The following is a 25,847-nucleotide window of genomic DNA, read 5'->3' as shown; positions in this document are numbered from 1 at the left end:
ATAATATGAAATATACCTATATAAATGTGTTTATTTGCTTATTTATGTATTTAATTATTTATTTATTTAACTGTAGATTTTTGAACAAAAATAGAAATAGCCAATCGTGACGTGAGTGGGCGGGGCCTGTCTGAAAACGGGTTTGGAAAACCGTTGGCTGCTGAGGGAGCGAGTCTCGGGTCACGTGACAAAGGGAACCCGCGGGGGAGAGAAGGGGGGGTAGAGAGAGAGAGAGGAAAGAAGAAAGGGAGGCTGCTTGTGCCTCACGGTGCCGATGACATCAACCAGCGCTCAGCCCTCATCCACCGGAGGACTGTGGAGAATGGGGGTGCAAAGATAACGGACCCCCGAAAAACCATTATTCACACACTTACACACACACACACGGCGTTATCAGCTCGCGGAGGTGTCCGGACAGATCCTCGGGATTTACGAGACCACATGCATTTGCCCGGCGCCGTGAAGGGAACCAAGACAAAGGTAAATAACCTGAGCACATCCTCCTCAATAGAACTGTGCCTTAATGTGGAGCTGGGCTTCAGACAATGGTCACCTAGAGGCACCGAGCGCACACAATACCCCCCTGAATGTGGAGGAAAGATGGAAAGATGCTGCTGGAGGAGCTTATTCAATCCACAGCCTTATTTCGCCAGTTTCCACACTTTAAAAACGCACCGATGCGGCTTTTCCAACGTTAAAAACCATTATCAACAACAGTTATCACCAAACGTTGGTCATTTAACGGACTTTAATGGCGTTAGACTACATCTCCCAGCCTCAGAAACCGGAGCGCGGTGCTGTGTTCACACCTAGGCTCACCGTCAGAGAGACGCAGGCTCCCGTTAGACGCCGTGGTTAATGTAATCCGTGTCAGTGTGTGTCCTGCTGCTGGCTCTCGGGCTGATAACGCGCTCTGTGTGTGTCCTGTGCGCACGGGGGTGATGCTCATTGTTCATTAGAGAGAACGACATGCTCCAGGACCCAGCAGCTGCCCGTCTGAGCTCCCTTTGTTCCGATCTCAGTGCGTTTCCGACGCTGTCAACTTCAGCGTCTTTGGTCAAATGTGTGTTTTTTTTTCCCTCTGTTTTTAAACAGATCTGACTTACAGCCTTCGGACTGAGGGACGGGTTTGACCGAATAAAAACGCCTTTCAGAGGATCAAACCCTTTCCTCTTTACCTTTCAGGGAAGGCTGCTGTGTGTGTGTGTGTGTGTGTGAGTGTGTGTGTGTGTGAGAGAGAGAGAGAGAGAGAGAGGCAGTAATCGCTGGTTTAATGTTTCCCACTGCTGTGTGCTGACGGAGGAGACTCTACTGTGTGCCGTACAGGAGACACACTGCTGTTTGGAAGCATTAATGCCACAATGAAGAAAAGTTCTAGCTCAGTTTACACTGGAGATACATGCTTCAGAATAAGCTTTAATGCAGTTCACACACACACACACACACACACACACACAAACCCAGTACTGAGTTTGCTCCACCTGCTACTTGTGTAAAAAGATAAACACATTCAGAAGCAAATAAATAAAAAACAAACAATGCTGTGAGTTGTAGACATTATTATTAATTATTGTTAAAAACTGAACAAATTCAGAATTCATTTTCAAACAGTTCACAGTCGTATTTGTTGTTATTATTTATTACATTTGTAAAAGAACGTTATTTATTTCACCACAGAGTCGTTGCTGTTGATGGTTAATTTGAAAGTGATTTCAGACGTGTTCCTGAAGCTGAAATCAGCGGGACATCCTCAGTTTCGTCTGGAATCTCAAACATAACCTTTGAGATATTACTCTACACGTCAAAATTAAAGACCCCGATTTCAATGGACCCCACTGCAATACGTCAAACATTAGACCCCCCCTCAAGTGAACATTTTTTGTAACATACACGTCCATTTTCATCTTATTTATTTATGTAATTGTTTTTTTAAAAATGCTCGTGCGCAAAAAAAACAGTAAGAGCTTCTCTGTTTTGAAGGGGCTCTGTCCCAAAACGTCTGAATCGGACGAGTTCAGGCGGCCAGGGTTTCTTACATCATCAACCTACCGAACTAATCCTGTGAGCTGCGAGTGAATGCCGGAGGGGTGGGTGGAGATAGGAGCTGGGACTAATTGCATATTCATAGATCCCTGCATACTGAATGAAGGTGAAGATGTAGTGTTACGTCTAAGCCATTTTAAAGCTTTAAGGTATTCTTGGAAATGATGAGATTAATTTTAATGGGTGTCATCAATCAGAAAACAGGGGGCTTTAACAAAACTATCATTATGTACAAATTATTAAGCAAACTCAAACATATAAAAACCCTTACTGTTCAAACATACATCTATAATATTAATAATAATAATAATAATAATAGTTTTACAGTATGTGCTGTGTTTTAACCGTGTAGTAATTCCATTATTAGTAAAATGACTGTTATTATGAATTATAGATGTGGCTGTGTTCTGAAAGGGCTTATGTCAGTTCAAAAGTATTGTGTGTGTGTGTGTGTGAGTGTGTGTCTGTCTCCATGTTAATAACAACCTTTCCTAAGTCAAGCACATCATGCTCCTCTGAGTTTCAGAAATGGCTGCCCTCCCTTGCCCGCTCAACACTCGGACGCTTTCCCACTTCCCCGCTCCGTCGTCCTACACCTTGTGTGATTCCTTCCTTTAAAGCAGAGTGGCGTGAGGCCGGATGGCAAAGGACCAGCAGCGTTCCCGAGTGTGGGCCATCGCTCGGCTCCGTTTGGCTTTTCATAATGTTTTCTGTGGATTATTTGTGGTCGGTGTGTGGGTGAGCATCCTGTCAGAATCTCGTAATAGCATCAACCACACATAGATACTTCCTGTTTTTGCATCTCACGTAACCGTAATGAGATTTTTTTTTTATGAGGTGGTGCCGGACCTCAGATTTGATATTTGGAGGCAGGTAGCTCAAGAAGTATTGCAACATTTTTACCAAATCTCTTCCTGTCATATCTGCACCAGATGGTTACGTCCAAGGACTGTCATTTTGACATGTTTCCCTCTTAGAAAAAAAAAAACAAAAACGCAAAACCCTTTGGCATGACGCACATTTATTATAGAAGCCAATGGGCTGTGAAGAAAGTTGACGAGAGATTTGTATTGAATTCGCTAAGATGTAGAATGGTTTTCTTCAGAAATGAGACTCATTTTCCAGAAGCACTAGTATGCTACACACATAATGTTGTGGCCTGGAAAACCTTTAAAGCAAAAGGAACCAGAACCGCTTTTTCCCCTGTGTTTATCTATTCATTCATTTATTCACTCATTCATTGTCTGTAAGCGCTGATCTAGTTCAGGGTCGTGGTGGGTCCGGACACAGGGAGAACACACCACACTCCTCATAGACAGTCACCCGGAGGAAACCCACGCAGACACAGAGAGAACACACCACACTCCTTACAGACAGTCACCCGGAGGAAACCCACGCAGACACAGAGAGAACACACCACACTCCTTACAGACAGTCACCCGGAGGAAACCCACGCAGACACAGGGAGAACACACCACACTCCTCATAGACAGTCACCCGGAGGAAACCCACGCAGACACAGAGAGAACACACCACACTCCTCACAGACAGTCACCCGGAGGAAACCCACGCAGACACAGAGAGAACACACTACACTCCTCACAGACAGTCAACCGGAGGAAACCCACGCAGACACAGAGAGAACACACCACACTCCTCACAGACAGTCACCCGGAGGAAACCCACGCAGACACAGAGAGAACACACCACACTCCTCACAGACAGTCACCCGGAGGAAACCCACGCAGACACAGAGAGAACACACCACACTCCTCACAGACAGTCACCCGGAGGAAACCTACATAGACACAGGGAGAACACCTGGAGCGAGGCTCGAATTTTTAAAATAATATTAGAATGTGTTTTACATGGAAAGCACCTTAAAAACCGAGTTGTAACACAAACACTCACTTAGCAAACATACTAAATCATCACAGAGGGCACTATTTCTCACATACCCACTCTTAGTTCGGGACTGCTTTGTGATTATTGTGATTATATGTGAGTTTTATTATGCTAATGGCTGTTTTAGAGAAAAAAAAACAACAACAGGTAGCTGTAGGCAGTCTGTAGGGTTTAAATTGCAATGGTGGGTCTTTACAAAGGTGTGGATTGCTATCATAGAATGGAGTTCTCTCTCCACATTGCTCACTAGCAGCTCAACCAAAATCAGAAAGCAGAGTGGGGAAAATAATAAGTTTTCTACTGTTAAAATTTCCCCTAAAACAGGTACAGCAGGTGCACTTTCAGTGAATACTCAGTTGGACCTGAGGCATGAAGCCATAAGAAACCCTTTGACTACAGTGGTCTCCAGTGTGAGACACAGAAATGAGGAGGTTAATGAGAAACGTCTCATGTTGGCTTCTTGCTTGAAAGACAAGTGTGTGTGTGTGAGAGGGAGTGTTGCGGAAATGTGTGTTTCCATTTGGAAATGAACTCATCCGTGTCGGTGTATTGGGGAACGCCAGTTAATTGCACACTTCAAGTGCAAGTCAATTGATCGGGTTTCTTCTGTCTGTGACAGCTTCTCTATCATGGGAAATGGTCAGGTTCAATTTATCTGCTTCCTGTACTCCCTCCTTAGTGTTTGGTTACCACTGTCACACCATTGAGTGATTAATCAATGAGCAGAAACCCACGAGTTGAAGGTGTTTACGTGTTTACGATGACAGTTTTAAAATGGGAAATTATTTTTCTGATTGAATTTTCACTTAAAGAACAGTGTGGAAACAAAAAAACACCAGCGAAATTATTGTGAATTCAATTACAGTTTGCTTAAATATGCATCAGACAGTTCTGGTTTCGATCCAGCGTCTAATCCTAGACTTATAAATGCGGCGAATATGTGTGAGGAATAATTTATTTGGCTTTGATCTTCGGGTGGTGGATGCTATGGAACTTTGCTGCAGTAGCAGTCCTGACGAAAAGGAGGAAAGAAAAGCTTGAAAAAGTAAAGATCCTCACTGCGGTGACCTCAACATCTCTCAAGAACCACAAGGAGTATGAGGGCAACATTTACATAGTGTAAGCAGGTTTGGAGTTGAGTGTAATGTTTTAAAATAGGACAGACCTCTGGAGCTGCTAATGTTCTCTGCATATATACATAATAAGTGTTAGTGAGGGGTGAATAAGAGGGGAGAATAATGCTCTGGAGTAGTCTTCAGCGGCTTGGTTGGTTTCTTCCCGCAGTGGTGACTCGTTTTCTGTCAAAATCAAGACTTCATGAGAGATTTGGAGCTGCCTGCTTCTGTTTTATGAACAGGTGTAGGATAAGTACTTTACAAAGATCATACGTTTTAATAATTTAAGTTATTTGAGTATTCACAGTGTAGTGTAGGGGTGGGCGATATGGCCCTAAAATAATATCACAATATTTCAGGGTATTTTCACAATAACGAGATCCTTGGCGATATGACAAAACAATGAAAAATACTTTATTAATTTCAAGGACACATTTATTTTGCAACAAAAAATGTTACATTAATATTTATTATATTAAGTATGTGTAATATATATTAAAAATAGTACATGGTTTTATTTATTTATAAGTTTTTGATTCACCGTGCTAATTGCATGACGTTGTTAGGTAAACGTTAGAATATCACGATATTGACTTTTTAAAATAGTTTTAAAAATGATGACGATATTATTGTGAACGATACGATTTGGCACAGCCCTAGTGTAGTGCTTAATTAAAGGTGAATTACAGAATTTAATAATTAAGATGGAAACAAGTCCATTGATACTGGTTTGATGTGAAATGCCCCGTTCCAGAAAAACATATGCCTACTGAGTCATTACTGTTTAAATATTAATAATAATAACAATAATAATAATGATTAATTTCATTTATATAGTGCTTTTTAAGAACCCAAAGCACTTACAAAATTGCAAAATCAAAGGCCATCAAAAGGATTACAACAATACAACAGATACAAGACAACAAAAATAACAATGAATGACAAATAAACTACACAAGGCCTGAGGGTTAAATTGGGTACCAGAGTTAGCATTGATTGTAGATCGTAGCAGTTTTAGCGCCCAGTAGCCTTGCTAATAGTTATCAACAATTTCACATAAAGCACCATGTTTAATCTCTCAGTGATTGAACTGTGCCAAACTTTAAAAAACTAATGGTGTACCCATTTAAACTCTGTAGTCACTATTAGGCTAGGTTATTAGCCTTTGTGCAATTTATTAAAGTACTTTTGTATTTGTTGAATGAATACCACAGCAAAAATAAATAAATAAGTAAGTAAGTAAAATAAAACAAAAGACTGAAAGATAATGATCATTATTATAAGAATATCCTACTTCATCGCCCAGTGAATGAGACTTAATGGAGGCCATTAGCATGATTTCAAAGCTAACCAGCTCATTCATTACATTAGAAAAATAAGCATTTTTGAAAAGGATTTCTTTAAGCCTGTCTCGGAAACAGCACAGCCCCATAGTCACAAGAGGTTAACATGCTTTAGAAAGATTAGTTGTCCTGAAATGCCCCTTTTCCTATGTAGCTGCTAGCATTTTTTTGTTGTTGAGGCTGGTTAGCATGCAGGTTAGCATGCCTGTTCAAATAAATCAGTCATTCTGATGTTATGGCTGTATGCTGATGAATAATGCAGTCAGCTTTATCTCTCTAGTGGAATGTACAGATGATTTTATTTTGGGAGAAGAATGATGGGGAGGCAGCTGTTCCTCTTTGTCTTGCTTGCAAAATTTTGAATTGTTTATTAGTGGCTGATGTTCAATTCTGGCTAGTTTTTTATATATTGTTTCAGCACACAGACACACAGACACACAGACACACACACACACACACACACAATTTTATATAGAACATAGTCTAACAAACTTTAGGAACTCCTATGTTGATTGATGCTCCTGTCCACTGCAGTTCTATAAGATAGAAGGCCACTTTTACTTGAGTATGAATTTATCTCTCTGATGAATACACTGTGTGTGATAGGGACAGTGTTAAGTGTGCAGGGTTTCTGAGGAAGGGGCACCATAATTTTATTGCCCTGGGGCACCAGACGATCTTAATCTGGCCTTCCACTCTCCTTGACTTTGACCGATGTCTGGGTCACTGGCTTGTACATACAGAACAGAAATCAAGGGAACATCGGACAGAGTTGTGAGATGCTCTGCTTGAGAATACAGATGTGCCTCAGACTCTTGGTACTTCTCTTACTTTGTCAACTTCATGACACTGACATGATATAACCTTCAGTGGTGCTTCTGTGTTGACAATGGGTCAAGGGTATTACGTCCTGTCCAACAGCTCAGGAATCAGACTGGTTAGATTGGAAATTCTGAAGATATTTGATTGATGCCACAGAGAGATGGAGGATGAGATAGTGACAAGATGGCCGACAAGCAAACCTACTGAATGAGAGGGTTTTATTTATTAGTGTCCCACAAACAAATGCTTCCCAGTGCTTTTGGGAGTACAAGGCTTACTGCTTAGCGTTCCATGTATACATTCAGTGTATACAGTAAAATTGTAAAAGTACTTTAATAAGTTTATTTAACAATAAATTGTATTTTTTTCTGATTGCTGATTGGTGAACATGAATATATGAAGTATATTTATATAGGAAGGAGACATATTTTCTTAATTTATCTTAATAGAACATACCACTATTATTCATTCTAATATTAGGCTAGGTCCTGTAGACTACAGAGCAGTAATACTACACTAATGAATTTCCTCTGGATTCATCTTATAGTACATTTGAAGTAATACGGTGTTTGAATAATGATTCGACATTATAACTATATTAAAGCCACAAATTGATAATAGAGTTTTATGTTCTTTTATTCGTTTCATAAAGAATATGGGTTTGGTGAATACTATATCTCATTATAATTCAATTGCACAGTAATTACATATTTAAAAATGTCTTATTGCATTATTTAGTGGAAGAGAGAATGGATTTTAAGTACCACATTGAGACTCAACTCTCAGAAACACAAAGAGGAAGATCAAATAAATCTAAAATAATATGTCGTTTAAGGGCTTTGATACAAAGCCTTGTATTTTACTAATGACAATGCAGGATGGCTACTGCACATATATAATGTCTATTCTAAAGCAAACATTGGCCAGCGTACATTTCTAGGCTGAAATGATAGTTTTGTTCATTTGACCCGTCGCAGTTACAAAATCCTTATACTTCAGTTTATAGAAAGTTCTTGGTTTTTGTTCTCATTCATCGCTTTACAGTCAGTCTTCCTTTGTCGTGTGGATAAAAGGGTCTGTTTTTTTCCTCCTGTGATGTTTGGTGTCTTTTCCATCCCTGTGTTCTTTATCTATCTTGTTTCAGTCTTGTTTTCCTTCCTGTCTTTGTTCTCCATGCTTTCTTTGTTTCACGTGTTTCTGTTTACATTTTTGTCTTCAGCTGCACGCTTGATACTAACTAGTGTTTGAGTATGTAGACTAGTGTGTAGTATTGATACGAGTGTTACAGTTGACTATACAAAGCACTCCACAGTTCCTACATGGAACCAATCGATTTGGAAAGTTTTGGTCCCATTCCAAACAGGGCCCTACATCCTACATGATGTCACAGATTATTAAACGAATACTACCACACTCTGGGAGTGCATTAAATGTTAGACAGGGAAATGAGACTTACTATGTGCAGGAACTGTTATTTTATGACATACACTGTGCACTACGCAGTGTGGAGGGTGGTATTTGAGTTCTAGTCTTTAAAACATGTCAGACAGTTTTGCAGCTGCAGCTTGACGTGATGTGTGTTGTCATAGCAACAATTCATCACGTCCGGTTAGCGAGAAAGAGTGTAGTATGTAAGTATATTGTGTACAAGCCTGCTGAACTCATACTAATACGATGAGTACGTAGTATACACTGTATGGTATTCGTGTGTAGAACACACCTGGGTTTTTGTCTTTGTTTTGTTCCTGTGCTGACTCTGTTTCTACCTCACATTAGTCATCCCCTAGTGTTCCTCCTGCATCGCTCCTTTTCCTGTGTTTATCTTAGTCTTGCTTTGTTTGGCTCTAGTCCATTTTCCATTGGCCCGATCCTTGTGCCTTTCTGTTAATTGCCTGGTCTCTGTTGTATGTTTTGTATGTGTTCCTGTTCCCTTTTTAGATTTAGTTTATTCCCTATCTGTTTCCTCCCCATGTTGGTGTTATGTTGTGTCTTCTTTTTTCTGTTTGTGTTCATTACATGCAAGTTTTGTCTAGTTCTCGCATTTGCATCCAGCTCCTTGCACCACACTCTGACACCGTCTAACCCCTGCTAGCCTGATGCAAACTCTGTCAAACAAACGCATTATCACAGAATGCATGGAGTTACTTTCTTGCCCTTTTTCATTTGAGCTGTTTGGATTGCAGTGTCGTATTGATTCAGAGCAGTTCTGGCCTACTTTTGTAACTCACTTTGACTAGACTTTTCTCTGTGCATGTTGAGCGGTTAGAGTCAGGCTTGGCTTGCTTTGTCTGAGGCTGAGTGACTGGCCGTAGGCTCTCTGTGGGGTTTATTCTCACAACACATACCCTACAGCCAGGGTCTTTACAGTCAACATGAGCACTGGGGGTCCCCTGAGGATGCTACAACAGAAAAAAAGACAAAATGGATCCTGCTTGTATCTGGTCATGGCTGAAGTGTGTTTTTCAATGAACTCTTCTCTGGAAGAAGCAGCGAAGAAGATGAAAAGCCTTTGTGTCCATAAGAATTAATGTTGCTAGGCTGACTGCCTGTACTGCGCTGCTCTGTTTGCGAGTGTTTTTTTTTTTTTTCTCTCCTGATACAATCTGAGCCTCCTTCATCTGGTCTCACGGAGCATGCCGATGGGCTCGCAGTGAAACCACTGGTCTGGGTCAAAATCAAATTACATGATCTGAAAGCTGCCTGGTCAGTGGGCAGAATATTTTAACTGATACTTGGCCTTCAGCAGAGGATGTAGCTGTGGACGTAACATAGGCTCTGAGTTCAAAAATAATGCAAGTAACAAAAATGGCTTGAGTTAGATTATAAATATTTGAAGATAAATTATTTTAATTGAGTTGTTTGATGATATACCACTTTAGGACCCAGTCAAATTGCATTTTTGTAATTGTAATTTTTGTAATTTTGTAATTGTTTTGGGGTCTTTATTTTTATCAAACTATCTACACATTGATGACGGACTCACTGATGAATAGTGAATGCTGATTAGTATTTGGTCAAATTTGACAGCTTTAATTAATTGCTCATTCTTGCAAATCAGGGGCGTGTATCACTCATTCAATTATTTATACGCTTTTATCAGTCTCTTTTTCATCATTTATTGAGTGGTATATTTTTGCCACATGCAAATATATTGTTTACTTTTAGTGTGATTGATAAATTATTTGTTGGAAGAAATGCATCAAAATTACTGACCCCAAAATGTCTTGTCCACAAGGCTCCAAGGTTCTGTTTTCTGTTTTCAAACACAATTTGAACTCCATGTGTTTGGTTTTCATGTGTTAAAGTTTAGAGTTGTGTATAAAGGACAGAGCACACTGCCTTAACAGACACCAGCAAACATGAGCAAACAGAAGTGTTTGGTTTGCCAGCCGTGCTTGTGATTGCTGAGAGAATCTACACTTGCACAGTTCTAACTGTGGCTCTCTTGTATCAGTAACATAACATAACTGGGGTGGAGCAGCAGGTAGTGTGTCCCTGTCACAGCTCCAGGGTCCTGGAGGTTGTGGGTTCGAGTCCCGCTCCGGGTGACTGTCTGTGAGGAGTGTGGTGCGTTCTCTCTGTGTCTGCGTGGGTTTCCTCCGGGTGACTGTCTGTGAGGAGTGTGGTGCGTTCTCTCTGTGTCTGTGTGGGTTTCCTCCGGGTGACTGTCTGTGAGGAGTGTGGTGCGTTCTCTCTGTGTCTGTGTGGGTTTCCTCCAGGTGACTGTCTGTGAGGAGTGTGGTGTGTTCTCTCTGTGTCTGTGTGGGTTTCCTCCAGGTGACTGTCTGTGAGGAGTGTGCTGTGTTCTCCCTGTGTCTGTGTGGGTTTCCTCCGGGTGACTGTCTGTGAGAAGTGTGGTGTGTTCTCCCTGTGTCTGCGTGGGTTTCCTCCAGGTGACTGTCTGTGTGGAGTGTGGTGTGTTCTCCCTGTGTCTGCGTGGGTTTCCTCCGGGTGACTGTCTGTGAGGAGTGTGGTGTGTTCTCCCTGTGTCTGCGTGGGTTTCCTCCGGGTGACTGTCTGTGAGGAGTGTGGTGTGTTCTCTCTGTGTCTGCGTGGGTTTCCTCCGGGTGACTCTCTGTGAGGAGTGTGGTGTGTTCTCCCTATGTCTGCGTGGGTTTCCTCTGGGTGCTCCAGTTTCCTCCTACAGTCCATAAACACACGTTGGTAGGTTGATTGGCGACTCAGAAGTGTCCGTGTGAGTGTGTGTCGACCCTGTGAAGGACTGGCGCCCCCTCCAGGGTGCATTCCCACCTTGCGCCCAGTGATTCTGGGTAGGCTCCAGACCCACCGCCGCCCTGAACTGGAGAAGCCCTTACAGACAATGAATGAATGAATATTTGTTGAAGAATGATTGTTCAGTTAGAAAATAGAATAAAAATAGAATAAAAATCCCTAAACCTGTGCTGTTAGGTGAGAGTTCATAGCCTTTTGTTTGTGTACAGTATAGAGTTGAGCATGCGGTCGGTAGTTTTATTGATGATAACTTAAATATCAGCCTGTGACAAGGTTCAGAAAGCATTTTGATGTGGAATAAATTATGAAAATAATACGTAAACAAGATTAATACCATGTAAGTGAACCTACATATTTCTGTTACAATATGAAAACACATACTTTGTTTTTGACTTGTGTGAAGACCTCCTCAGGAATTACTCAGAATCACATTCACTAGAAAAGTGATAAATATTTAGATGCAAAAAAGCAAATCAGATTATGCATATAATTATATTAATCAAAATAAACGATTAGTAAACAGAGGCTGCCAAATGAAAAAATTTAAATAGCAGCTTGAATGCTGTGTGTCATATTGCATTTCTTAAATTAATATTATTCAGATTAATATGTCACATTCAAATAGGACGACATGGAGATGTGGATTGCTTATTTTTGGTGTTTTAAACTAATTTGATGCTTTTAAAATCGACCCCACCATGTGGAGGCCTTGCCCTGGCCAGGTTTCACTATGAGCTTCTTACCTACATTTGTTTTACTTCTGAATAAGAACAAATCACCCCATGATTTCTAAATCAAAATCATTTATACAACGTCTGAGAATAAGTGCATACAACATGAGCTTGTGTATTGTTAATCCTGAAGACAAGCCGTGACCTTTGAACTCCTCGGGTACTGATTAGCTGCCTCTGCTACGGACATTTCCATTAGCTTCCTGGGGTCGGAAGTAATGACAATATCTTGGTAATTGATGGTTAGAACAGCTGTTTTCTTGCTCTCCTCAACTGCTCTTTTATAGAGTCCTCCTTTGTGATGCAGATGATCCGTTCACCTGACCCCTGTACAATCACTCAGTGCTGATCAATAGTTTGTCATTGGGCAGCGTCTGCTCATCGGAGAGATTGACCCCCAGGGTAGAGGCCTGAAACAAGACCCTTGTGAACTCAGGGAATGACTCTATATTCCTCATATGCGTCTACACACGGCCGAGGGAGCTATTTCCTCCTCTAAATGAGTTCTGTGCCTCTTACCGGTCTTTTTAATTCCCATCCCGATTGAAAATCTTTGTCTCTGCAGTGCAACCCGATCCTGATACAAGCTTCTAAAGCAACTGCTGCTTACTCGACATCAGGAGAATGGCGCATAGTGGCCATCTAAAAATACAGGCTCTGATTGTTTTCCAATTGAACAGGAGTTCCAGTGTCATTTGTATTTCGTCAATGTGATGTCGTGTTAGGCGGCAGGGGTGTGTCTACGGGTGTGTGTGTGTGCATTAGCCACTCGGAGGAGTCATCGGCTCATCTAATTAAAACACATATTCGGATGCTTAAACTGTACTCCTTTTGTCATCTTCTTTGTTGTGGTGGTCCTCCCCCTCCCGGTCCGTTATCGTTCTTGCACCAGTACCACCCCCGCTGCTCCTGCAAATTGAACTGCCTTGTTTACATAACCTAATCCAAATCATTCAAATGCCCACCCAAATATGATATCCTTTTAACTCCTCTGTCAGGCAGAGCCATGGAGTTCCATTAACTGTGATACACTGCATTAGAAAAGCATTATTACGACTTCAAAATCAAAACAACACTTTTTTTAAAAATAAAATTCATACTTTTTTTATAATGTGTATTTAATGTGTATATAATTTGCACATGGGACACTGATCTAATGTGTTTATGCGGTCCCTTCGTCAGTAAGTGAGTTAATAAACAAGTGAGCTACGTGGCTCAGTCAGACAATGCTAGGTCTAACCTTGAAAAATAACAAAGTGCCCTCCAAACGTTGAAAAGCTTGAAAAGAGATGAGGATATTGCTGTATTTATGGTCCATAGGTGGGTAATATTAACTTATCTTTGCTGTCTCAGGTCAGCAGGGAGATTGCATGAAAGTAACAGACAGAAAGTGCTACACAACTAAACAACTCGAGTTAAAAAAACAAGGTTCTGCGGTAATAAAAACGTCAAGATAAACTTCAGCCAAGTCATATTTCTCCTTGAATTTCTCCTTCAGAAGCAGAACTTCTAAACATGAACAAACCACAGATAACGGCAGGTCCCTTTAGACGTTACCTTTAAAGGACATGGACTAAATGCATATATAATTACAAAGACTGAATTAGTTTTGTTCCATTTTTTTAAAAAAAATCAGTATTCTTATATTGGTACTTCTTGTGTGTTCCAACGTCTATAAACTAACCCTGAGAGTTGTTCAGAAACACAAAAACATGCCTCAACAATTCAATTCCATGTCCATTTCTATAATGAACACATAAAATAAAAATAAAAAAAAGTTAAAGAAGAACGACTACTGACGTGCAGACTGACCAATTAAATGTTTACAGAGAAGGTTATCGACCAATAACGGTAGCTCTACAGTCAGACCGTCCAATCAGAAGATTTTAGGCTACTTCACCACGCCCCCTTCTCACTCAAGCGAACCAATCGGAGTAGGGGAGGGCGGGACTAGTTTGTGAACGAAACTTCTCGAAGTTCTATGTAAGCGCTAGAAAAACAAAATCCCGGACGTTTGTGGAATTCCGCTCGGACATTTTTTTACGTCTAAAAAAGAGGACATGTCCGGGTAAAAGAGGACGTCTGGTCACCCTATGTTACAAGTTCAGACAAGTTCAGACACGCTCTCTATATTCTACCTTTGTTTGTGTTGTGTCTACTGTGGTTATTGTTTTAGCTCAGTTTTAGGCCGTTCTCCATTTTCATTCATGCATTTGTAATACAAGGAAGCCTATGATTCTCTATAATCAAACAGTGTCATATTTTACACCAACATACCTGGAGATAAATACGATTTTCAGAAAACTTACATTGAAAACTACACAGAAATTCAGCACAGATTTTTTGTCCTCTGTTATAATCCAAAAATATAACTTCACTCTGAGAATTCAGACTTTTGCATAAAACTGTAGATTTATAGAAACCTGGAAATGTCAGTAGTTCACAGAGTGCTCAGGTCAGGTCATTTCAGCAGAAGTAGGACTTTGGCTAGAAGCTAAGAGCTTCTGGAGCTGTAGGATATGAGGCAGGGTTAAACGTTGGCTTGTACCTAGTTTTTTCACAGAATGACCTGGTTCACATCTAGTTTCAGAAACATTTTACTTGTGTCACTGATGTAAAGCGTCTTTAGGATCACTGTTATTATATGACTGAATCAGATGTACAAATACATACGCATTTACTGAACTATACACGACTTCATTGCTTTGTCACTTAAAGGAAATCAAGCACTAAACATTCTGAAGTGTAAATATATTCCTGCTGCTGTGTTTTGCATACAGCAATACATTCTATATTAATTATTAATGGTGTGCTCTATAGTGTCCCAATGTAGCCAAAGCACAATGTGTTTTCCCAAAGCTAACATGCTAATCTCAGTACAGCACCGCAATATGAGGCAGTGCACAACACTCCAGTAAAGAACACAAGGTATACGTCCTCTGTTACCTACATGTGGCAAATGACCAAATGCCCCCAACCGTGGCAGCAGAAGCTATGCTCTCTAAGCCAAGTGTAAAAGCTGGTCAGGGAGATTTCGTTTCGCAGTTACATTTAATTTGTGGGCTCTGCTAAATATCTGTCCCCTACTCTACACTCATCAGCCACGACATCTGCACACATTTGCGATCCACTCCCTAAAATGTATTTCTCCAAATCTGCTGATGAAGTTAGAGACTAGCAGAACATTTCTTAATGAAATGAGGATGAAAAATAACATTTACACAATTTTCTCCTTACACCAAATGCATCATGCAAACTATGATTTGTGTCCAAACCTGCTTCAATCTGGAGCTTTGGGGGGGCGATATAACCAACGATTACTAGAAGCAAACACTAACAAAACATTGCATACTTCTTTCAAATAACAAAGTAAAAGTATATTGTTATCTGTACATAGAGTGACCATATCTGAGATGGTGAAAAATATGGGGAGGGGGGGGGGGGTCTGCCGTTGTATTCTTAGCTGAACCTATGTGTGCTTTTAGGTCTTTTACACCTTTATTTCCTACACAAAACGTGAATTTCTTTTTTAATTCATCCGAGAACTTACATTTACGTTTTGGCATAGCTGCTCGAGATGAGGGTGGGTACATGAGCTTTGCCTGACGTAAACAAGGACTACTGACGTGCAGACTGACCAATTAAATATTTACAGAGAAGGTTATCGACCAATAACGGTAGCTCTACAGTCAGACCGTCCAATCAGAAGATTTTAGGCTACTTCACCACGCCCCCTTCTCACTCAAGCGAACCAATCGGAGTAGGGGAGGGCGGGACTAGTTTGTGAACGAAACTTCTCGAAGTTCTATGTAAGCTCTAGAAAAACAACATCCCGGACGTTTGTGAAATAAAAAAGAGGACATGTCCGGGTAAAAGAGGACGTCTGGTCACACTAGTTTTACATAAAAATGTTAGTAAATTAGCAACGATAGCATGGGTAAACTGTGTTTACAATGTTCATCCACCACGTTTACAGGTCTCCAGTATGATTCAGAGTTTACACTCCGGTGCAGTTTGGAAATAGTGTGGTCTAAAGTTAGAATGTAAAAATCTGCAAATGATTGACCCTTATGCATGTCCAATGTTTCATTTATGCATCTGCCAAAGCTAATATTGGTGCTACATCTACCTCCATTATCTACCTCTAGAAACTGTGCTACATGTACCTCCATTATCATTATAAATTCATATAACACCATGCTCTAAATCTGTAATAAATGATCAATCTTATTCACCTGTTCAATGCCAGTTTTTATCATTATCACTGAGCATTCAAAGTCTAAAACAGCCTTCAAACAATTCATAGCAAGTCAACACAGTGCCCTAAACCACACTAAACAGTGTGTGCAATCAACTTAGTGAAAAACTGGAGGCTAGAGTGGGTTATGTGACATTTTTTTCATAGATTATTTAAAAGATAAGTCATTTTTAAAATCCGCATTAGCCTCATAGCTCCAGCACAAAGAGGAACACGGTTATTCGCTTTGCTCTGAATTTGACTGCTTTTACCCGTCTTGCTTTATATTGTGTTTTTCTGGAAGTGGAGAAGCTCTTAGAGGCTTAATTTCCCTTCGGAATAACAGCTAAACAACTCTGGATCACAATACATGATTGAATACAAGAACAAGGACTAAACAGAGAGTGAACAATCATTAGGTATTTCTGAGCCAAAGGCTTTGATTCTTCTAACGGAGTCCGCACAGAAGGAACAGGTTTACAACTCATAGCAGCAAATAGAAACATGGACCTTTTAACACGCGGTTAATTAGTACATGGAGTAAAGACCTTTTCCCTGCTCCAGACTGCTCAGGCTAGTTCGATTTGACTCTAATTTATCCAAATTGACATGCATATGTTAAGTCCAGCCCTGCCTGGTTTGGAATGCAGATATTTTGAAGTTTGATTCTGCTTCGTGTGCTTGAATATGCAAGGCGTCCGGGTGCGATCGAATCGCACTGTGTCAACCCGAAGTGAGGGAGTCTGCCAAACTGAGATATGCTAATGGTGGGATGTGTTGACAAGGCAGGAGTGTGATGATTGATGTTAGTCACAGTAGAGGTTATTCTCAGATGAGAGTGCTCATTACTGAGCCATGATTAAGACAAGATGAATGAGATGAGGTAGAGTATAGAGTTAAAAATGCAGTCTTTGTGCTGGGGTGTTCTGGGAGGGTATGTGTGAAGCTGATGCATGAACCATGGTAGTGTGTGTGTGTGTGTGTGTGGGGGGGGCATTAGTTATAAAACCTCTACCAAAGTCCTTTCAGTAAAGCCTCTCTACTCAGCAGCCATCTTAGAAACATCACTGGGTCGGTATTTCAGATCAAACGAGACCACGCTTCTATGACTTTGAATGGGAATAGAACCCAAAATTTAAAGCTATAATATAATAATATTTGAAAAAGCTAGTTCATCTGTGTACATCGTTAAACCTTGTCAGTAATGGGAACAGCAGGCTCACTGTGTATTTGCGTGTTGTTGGTGCTTTTCGGGACCGCTTAACTTAGCTTAGCATCAGGTCTGAGTGATCGGTGAAGTTCTTCTGTTCCTTGTTGCACTGTCCAGCTCTCGCTGGAGTGTTTCAACTGCCAACAATCCAAGGAACATTTGTTTCTCTTCAAAATATCATAGTGTAATATTATGGGCTGCCGTTGTGAATCAGAATTAAACAAATGTGAGTTCTACTGTAGCCTTGGAGATTTTACAAATGGCTAGTTTGTGCCGGATGTCTGCACTTTGTTAGATTGCCAATCTTCTCTGGCCAATTAGTGCTCTACAAGGTTTACACGCCACATTTTAGTCTCTACTCAGCTCATGGAACCATGAGTGAAAATGTACTAAAAAAGAACCAGTACTTAGTTTGACTAAAGCAAAAGCAAGACAGAGTGGAGCTGTGTAGATTTGGTACCACACGTTTAAACGCTATTTGAAGCTAATTATTAAAAACAGTTTATTTCTGTGCATTAATTTGGACGCATGGATTGTTTAAGAATCTGTAAAACGATTGTGGAATATCACACGAGTTGAAAAACAGAAAAAAAAAAGCTAACTAAAAAGGGCACCTATAGCTAAGAGCTAAAAATACAGAAAACAGTGGTTAGTGCTAAAAAGCTGTGCAGTGGCTCTCTGAGAACACATGGGGAAGACAGGACCCTATCTGCTTAATATGTGTGTCATTTCCTTCTCGTGAGCATTGATCTGGGCGAGCTTTTGCACATCGGCGCTGTCTGTGAAACGCAGAAACACAGGACCCCGCTGCCTGTACGCTATCATGCCCCTCATCTGTAATATCGCTAGATTAAAAGGGATGATCTGAGCATTGCAAAGACCCATTTCCGGGACACGAGAGGTCGGAGGAAAGCTTTTGTCTCGCTGATAGCTGATATTATTTACGGAGGAGCTTTCGGAACTCTTTTTTAGTTGGATCGGCTCCAGCTCACCTGCCGCCCAGCAACAGAATGCCACAGCTTTGGCTGCTCGTGATGTTTAATTATTGTGCTGTCACAAAAAAAAAAAAAAGATCTGAGAATAATGTCACTGATGTTATTTATGCCATCAACCAAAACAATTTGTCCCTCAGTTCTTTCATCATTTAAAGGCCTACTTTATGGAAAGTGGCCGTTTAGTCGTCTCCAGAGGCTTTTAAATGCTTTTGGAATGGAGATTGGTGGCGTTTCTTCATGTGGAATAATTGAAGCGTTTCGCATATTAAATGGTTTTCGTGGGAGCTTGTGAAGTAGGGGCAGGTCTGCGCACGTGTAGAGAGGCTTATGCTGCATTGTCATGTCTTCAGTAGCTTGTGATTGGTTATTGACCTCATTGTAATGACCAGTTGTTTGTGTTTGAAAATCAGAAACTCACCAAAAAAGGGGTAGAGTCATTTTCGTGTGGTCTGTGTGTAGGGGTGGGCGATACGGTCCTAAAATAATATCACAATATTTCAGTTTATTTTTGCGATAACGATATTTTTGGCCATAGAGCAAATAATCCCAAGAACATACTACTGTTACAAAATATATGTTTAAAATACATGCTCGGCTGAGTCAGCGGAGTCTGTCTGTTTGAGTTAGAGCTCTCATTGTCTGTTGAGCTGTCCCCTATTTGTTACAGGCTTCTTGTGTATTTTACATTTCACATCACAACGTACAGTGAAATGTGTCTTCCGCATTTAACTAGTCTTTGGCAGTGAACACACACACACACACACATTAGTGCACTAGGGGCTGTGAACACACACCCAGACCGTTGTGGAGCATTTGGGGGTTCAGTGCCCTGCTCATGGACACTTCAGCCGTGGATGTTCCTGACGGTCCTGGGCATCGAAGCAGCAATCTTCCGGTACCAAGCCCAGTCTCTAACCATTAGGCCAAGGCTGTCACATCTGAACTTTTGTAACCAAACCACAACCAGACGAATGCAGTCGCAACCCGTCTTTTTTTAGAACAAACTCTCCACCTCAGAGCCACTTCCTGCCACATGTTGTTCCCTCATTTAGTGAACGTACCCCATAATATTTCACATATCATGTGTCATTACACAAACAAGTCAAAATACAGCTATTATCAAGATTTTTAAAATTAATTTAAAGTATTTTGATAATATTATCACGACCGATACGATACACACAGCGTTCCCTGTGTGTTTACTAAAGGGAGGAACGTTGTAGACCTGGTGATACTTCACAGTCGCTAAACTTATTTGCCGTAGTATTTTCAGAACGTCCGCGTTCACAAGGAACATCAGAATGCACTATTGGTGGGAAAAAATATGGATACGATTGCAGCCTCCTTCAGTCGGTGTTGAGATTTTCTTCCTCCAAATTGGTGGTGGATTGATTTAACCCATAAAATCCCATCTCAGTTAATGAAAATGCCATATTTAGAGGTTATTGCTTAACAAACAGGCAAACAAACCAACCCTCACCTGGTGGCTCAGTGTGACTCTTTGCCTTCTTTATGTGCAGATCTATACGCCTATATCTATACCCATTACTGCTCTGTTGCTCACCGGCAGCTCCAAAGCCCCGTCCCACAAGTTGAAGTATTGGTTTTTTAGGATTGTGGCTGTGTGAAGTCGTTATGGCTGATAACTGTTTATTTCGCTGATGATACACTTTTTTAACACATACCAACACACCGTAGAGATATTGTAACCAAATAAAACAACTTAATTTCCTCAGGAGGAGGTCTTTAAAACTGCTGTCAGTTAAAGGTAGAGTTCTATGGCACAGCCTTATAGCCCCCAGCCACATCAGCTTGACAGAATTTATGATGTGTTTTTGTGTTTTTGTCAATCACTACAAAACCCAGCGGTGGGAAAAGTAAAAGGTAAAAGTCAGAATCCTCTCAGGATTTCGTTACAATTGCCTGGCTTCTCTAATTATATCAAACCAGCCTCAGAGGGGTGTCCGGGGCAGTCGACACAACATTCAGGGAAGGATTTGTACTTTCATCTCTGACAACACTCAGCCTACATTTAAAAATACACCACACAACGGTTGGGAATCCCCTCAGAGTGATAACGCCCAGATAGAGAAATAATTCTGACCCAGTGGTGGCACACATCCCCCATGTTCGTCGACCCTCTCGACACACGAATTGAGGGCGCAGGGGCAGACAGCTCTTGCTTAGCACCTGAGGGCCCCATACACATTAAATTAGGGCCACACGCCAACCAGAAGTCAATTTGCAGACCACTTTTGACTCATATCCAGTTTGGCACCGGCAGCACGGCAGTGTCCTTGCGAGATGATGACCAGGTCTGTTTGGTGAGAAGTGCGCCAAATGAGCCTGTTTTGATATGCGGGCCTCTTTTCGTTTTTTGTTCACATTGTTTTTGCCTAATTGATAGTTGGCCCAACAGTGCGGCATCGTTGCCAGATGTGGCCCACATCTGCACGCTGTCTGTGTAAAATGTTTTGATGTAGACATTGATATAAAAAGGCAGCATCCTTCTGCATTAGACAGACCGCCCTCATGTATTCTCTCTAAAGTACTTCTTTCTACCTTTACATTAATGGAATAAGATGTTTCTAGTCTTTGGCAGCGTCTCACACTCAGGACGACTATCGAACCACTGCTGGAGGCCAGTAGGAATGTCCACAACAGATGTAGCGATGACTAAAACGGTCTTTATTGTCTGGAGCCACACGTTAAACTGTAAAGCAGCGCTGGAGTGTTTATTTGAGCCAATATTTTGGGTCAAAACTCATTTAGATTTACAGGCCTTCTGCCAATGACTTGATACATTTTTTTCACGGTGGAGTTGTTTATTAAAGTACTTCACGCTTCAATAACCAATTAAATGTGATATAAAAGTGCCCAGAGTCTTATTTTGACAATGGTTTTGAAAGACATGTTAGAGTTGGGGGGAATATTTCATTCCAAATAAAACGCTGTTTCAAAACATGGTTCATTGTCCTGAATTCCCCCAAGTGGATGTTCTCTGGCAGACACTTCCTCCCTTTGGCTCCTTGCTTCAGAAGGCTTTATTTACCGTGGTGTGTAGCAGGCGGTAGCATTAAGCTCCTATAATGCTCATAAAAGAAAACAATTTAGGAATAAATTAGCTAGACGCAGCTGGCCTAATAATTCTGTTATAGTTTAAGTGCGTCGACCTCTCAAGCCATTTACATTTGATTATTTTTCATTGCATTATCCCAGCGCAGAAATAGAAGTTAAGTGAGCGCTTGTCTGTCAGCTGCGGAGTTTGTACTGGGAGAATTCAGTGCAGAGTTTAGAGACACTACATGTGGGTTTGTAAAGCCAGGATGGTCAACGGCGTTCCCGATACTGTTTTACCTCTCGAGTACGAGGCAATGCAGTGAATAGTTGTAGACCAATTATTTTGTTCATGCGAAATGAGCGGACCTTTGTTCAATAAAAAAAAGGGGCAATGACTCACTCTGTGCCAACGCTCTGTCCACAGCCCTGAGTAGGTGGACTGATTTGCATTGGAAATATAATTGCAATATTGTACTTTGTCCTAACCACCACTGAACCGCCGCTAAACACAACCTTTCCATACAGTGATAATTACCTCCGATTGTGAAGTAGTACCAGCATGAAGTCCTTTAGCAGAGCTGAGTGATGTTAGGGGAAGGGTTCCATTGTGTACTGAGGGATTTATTTGACACTAAATACTGCGATAGTTGAATAATAATAAAATCTCTCCATAAAATGCAAACTTATTGAGCTAATTGTTACTCCATCTGTGAACAGAACGTTTTTAAAGGGGTGATTAAAGAGGTAACACAGGTGACGTTACACTGAAAACTAAGCATGAGATAACTGTAATGATTCAAATTTGGTCAGATCTATCTACAGCTATTGAGCGTGCACGATTTCACAGTTTACGAAATACACAGGAAAATAATCTTTTTTCGTTGTCCGTTAGGTAAATTTGGTACCGGGAATTGGGTACTTTTTAAGTTCCTGCCATGGTCTTCCGAAGAAACACGGGACTGTTCTAGGAGGAACTGAAAAACAGGTGTCTGGTGCAACGACTGTTGTTTGTACGCGGCTGAAGTGTAACTTGTCTGTAAGGCTTTATTCACTGTTTGAATTACCACAGAGACTCATGTGTAACTCGAGGTGTTTAGTTTTGTGGCTCTGTCGCTAATGCAGTTACTCCTGAATTTGGAGACATTTCCACATTACGTGATCGGAAACAGCAAAAAATAGGTCAATATTAATCACGTCTGGAGCAGGAATAGAGCAGGATGCTCATTTTTTGTTTGTGCTTTTCAACATTTGGAGTTCTGTCTGTTGTCTAAAACAACTCAGAGAGAGAGAGCGAGAGAGAGAGAGAGAGAGAGAGAGAGAGAGAATAACATATCGGAAAGAGCCAGTTTGTCCTTTCATTCATTTACAGACACTGGGGTTTTGTAAACACATTAGACCGGTTTAGAGCGCACAAACAGAGTCGAGAGCAGCAAATGGTGAGGAGATGGTGGTCGGAATTTTATAAAAAGTATGTTTTGATTAGAGGGTGACGCGGTGGAGTAGCAGGTAGTGTCTCTGTCACAGCTCCAGGGACCTGGAGGCTGTGGGTTCGAGTCCCGCTCCGGGTGACTGTCTGTGAGGAGTGTGGTGTGTTCTCTCTGTGTCTGCGTGGGTTTCCTCCGGGTGACTGTCTGTGAGGAGTGTGGTGTGTTCTCTCTGTGTCTGCGTGGGTTTCCTCTGGGTGACTGTCTGTGAGGAGTGTGGTGTGTTCTCTCTGTGTCTGCGTGGGTTTCCTCCGGGTGACTGTCTGTGAGGAGTGTGGTGTGTTCTCTCTGTGTCTGCGTGGGTTTCCTCTGGGTGACTGTCTGTGAGGAGTGTGGTGTGTTCTCTCTGTGTTTGCGTGGGTTTCCTCCGGGTGACTGTCTGTGAGGAGTGTGGTATGTTCTCTCTGTGTCTGCGTGGGTTTCCTCCGGGTGACTGTCTGTGAGGAGTGTGGTGTGTTCTCTCTGTGTCTGCGTGGGTTTCCTCCGGGTGACTGTCTGTGAGGAGTGTGGTGTGTTCTCTCTGTGTCTGCGTGGGTTTCCTCCGGGTGACTGTCTGTGAGGAGTGTGGTGTGTTCTCTCTGTGTCTGCGTGGGTTTCCTCCGGGTGACTGTCTGTGAGGAGTGTGGTGTGTTCTCTCTGTGTCTGCGTGGGTTTCCTCCGGGTGACTGTCTGTGAGGAGTGTGGTGTGTTCTCCCTGTGTCTGTGTGGGTTTCCTCCAGGTCACTGTCTGTGAGGAGTGTGGTGTGTTCTCCCTGTGTCTGCTTGGGTTTCCTCCGAGTGCTCCGGTTTCCTCTCATCCTCCAAAAACACATGTTGGTAGGTGGATTGGCGACTCAAAAGTGTGAGGTGTGAATGTGTGAGTGAATATGTGAGTGTGTGTCGCTCTGTGAAGGACTGGTGCACTCCAGACTCACCGCCGCCCTGAACTGGATAAGGGTTACAGACAATGAATGAATGAACGCTTTTTGATTACAGTCGTGAATGATGCCTTTAAGGAACGGTATATTTTACATCCCTATCATTTAGTCTTAATTTGTACATTTAAAACAGACTTATGCAACTAGCTTTGACGTTATGTGAGTGATGCTGCTGTCATAATGAATTTACATATTACCATGATATAATGGACCTTGTTTGACCCACTGACCCAAATGACATGTTTATGTCATCGTCTAGTTTCCATTATGACAGGATGAAAAGAAAGGTGCTTGGTCAGATGTGTCATAATGCAGAGTGGCAGAGAAGTCATAACAGGCGGAACTTTTCAAACGAAGCTTTTCATATGAAAGGTCATAAAGAGACGCCTGAAGACACGCGCTACGACAGTCCAAGTGGTATTGTCTGTATAGGGATTATGCGACTGCGATAATATTATTCTCACGACCTTCCACATTGAATTACTTTCCATTTTTAAAACCACTCTCAGAAACATGCAGTTTTTGTTCGTTTAAGCCCCGTCTCCTCGGGCTGTGTACTGATTGAGCTTTTCCCGACACTCAGAAGTGGCCGACCATCTGTGGCCTGGCTGAAACATGACCAGTGGGGACGAGGCTTTATTTAAAGGTTATAGGAAAGGGTGCAGACAGTTTAAAGCACAATTTTGTCTGAGCTCAGCTAATTATTTCTTTGTCCTGCTGTTATCAGTTCCCATGCATTTCATAAAAATGCGCTGAAATGCATTGCACTTTTTATTTTGTTTCTCCCTGATCTAATGCACCTGACTCAGCTCATAGATAGCTTAACTTGATGAGATGAATCAGGTGTGTTGGAGCAGAAAAAAACATAAGTGCAGTGTGTGGAATCACTGCACATATTGCTGACACACACACTGTTTGTACAATCTCCATAAAATGCACAGACTGTAAAATGGGATACTGTGGAACTATACATCCACCTAACGTCACCATGCCCAGTGCCAAGAGTCAGTTAGATGCGCATAAAACCCCTCTACGTTGGGCTGTGGAGCGGTGGAACTGCGTTCTCTGGAATGAGGAAGTGTGCCTTTTGCGATCCTGAATGTACCTCACTGGGGGACTGTTTGGCTGCATAATGAATTAATGCAATAAAACACTTACTGCAATATTCCAAAATCTACTGTAAATTACTCCCAGAAGGGGGACAAACTCTTGATTTCAGAAGAAACTGTGGAATAATATCCGTTTACAAACTTTTGGACGTAGTTATGTTCGTATTTGGTCGTGTTAATGGCTCTCTGCTGTTTGTCTGGTTGACAGTTAATGTATGGCAGTCATAATGGTATTTATTTCCTGTATGTCACATAGAAATACAGCTTCTGAGTTATCATTAGATGTGTAAATCTCATGGATTGCATTGTACCTTTGTATGATTACATTTGTTTAAGGAACGATCAACAAATCATTTGACTATTTTGATACATTCATTATTCATTGTACACATTGTAATTGTGGTTGTCATCGATAAATAGACAATTAAAATAAATGTTTTTGGAGGATATTTATGTTTAATACAATGTAAAATAACCTGCAAATTGTAATCTACTCAAAATAAACACTGCCTTATGTTTTTTTACAAACATATTATTAAATGTAACAATGAAATATGAAAAATAACTGGAAATTGGGTTGAGGACACTTGAGGAGTACATTCCCACTATTCTGGGAAGGCTTGATTGCATTCAGCCACAGGAA

General features: G+C 41.3%; 1 protein-coding gene across 2 annotated transcripts in view; it reads left to right on the top strand.

The window, feature by feature from the left end:
• The first annotated feature begins 215 nt into the window (after positions 1-215).
• Positions 216-25,847, top strand: part of LOC136676098 (receptor-type tyrosine-protein phosphatase S-like) — a 73,542-nt gene continuing 47,910 nt past the window's right edge. For both annotated transcript variants that reach the window (XM_066652954.1, XM_066652956.1), the window contains exon 1: positions 216-480. The gene's annotated coding sequence lies outside the window, so the exon portion shown is untranslated. The remainder of the gene's footprint in view (positions 481-25,847) is intronic.

Source organism: Hoplias malabaricus, chromosome X1, assembly GCF_029633855.1.
Source record: "Hoplias malabaricus isolate fHopMal1 chromosome X1, fHopMal1.hap1, whole genome shotgun sequence".
Lineage (NCBI taxonomy): Eukaryota > Metazoa > Chordata > Actinopteri > Characiformes > Erythrinidae > Hoplias > Hoplias malabaricus.
This window is presented reverse-complemented; position numbering and strand designations above follow the sequence as displayed.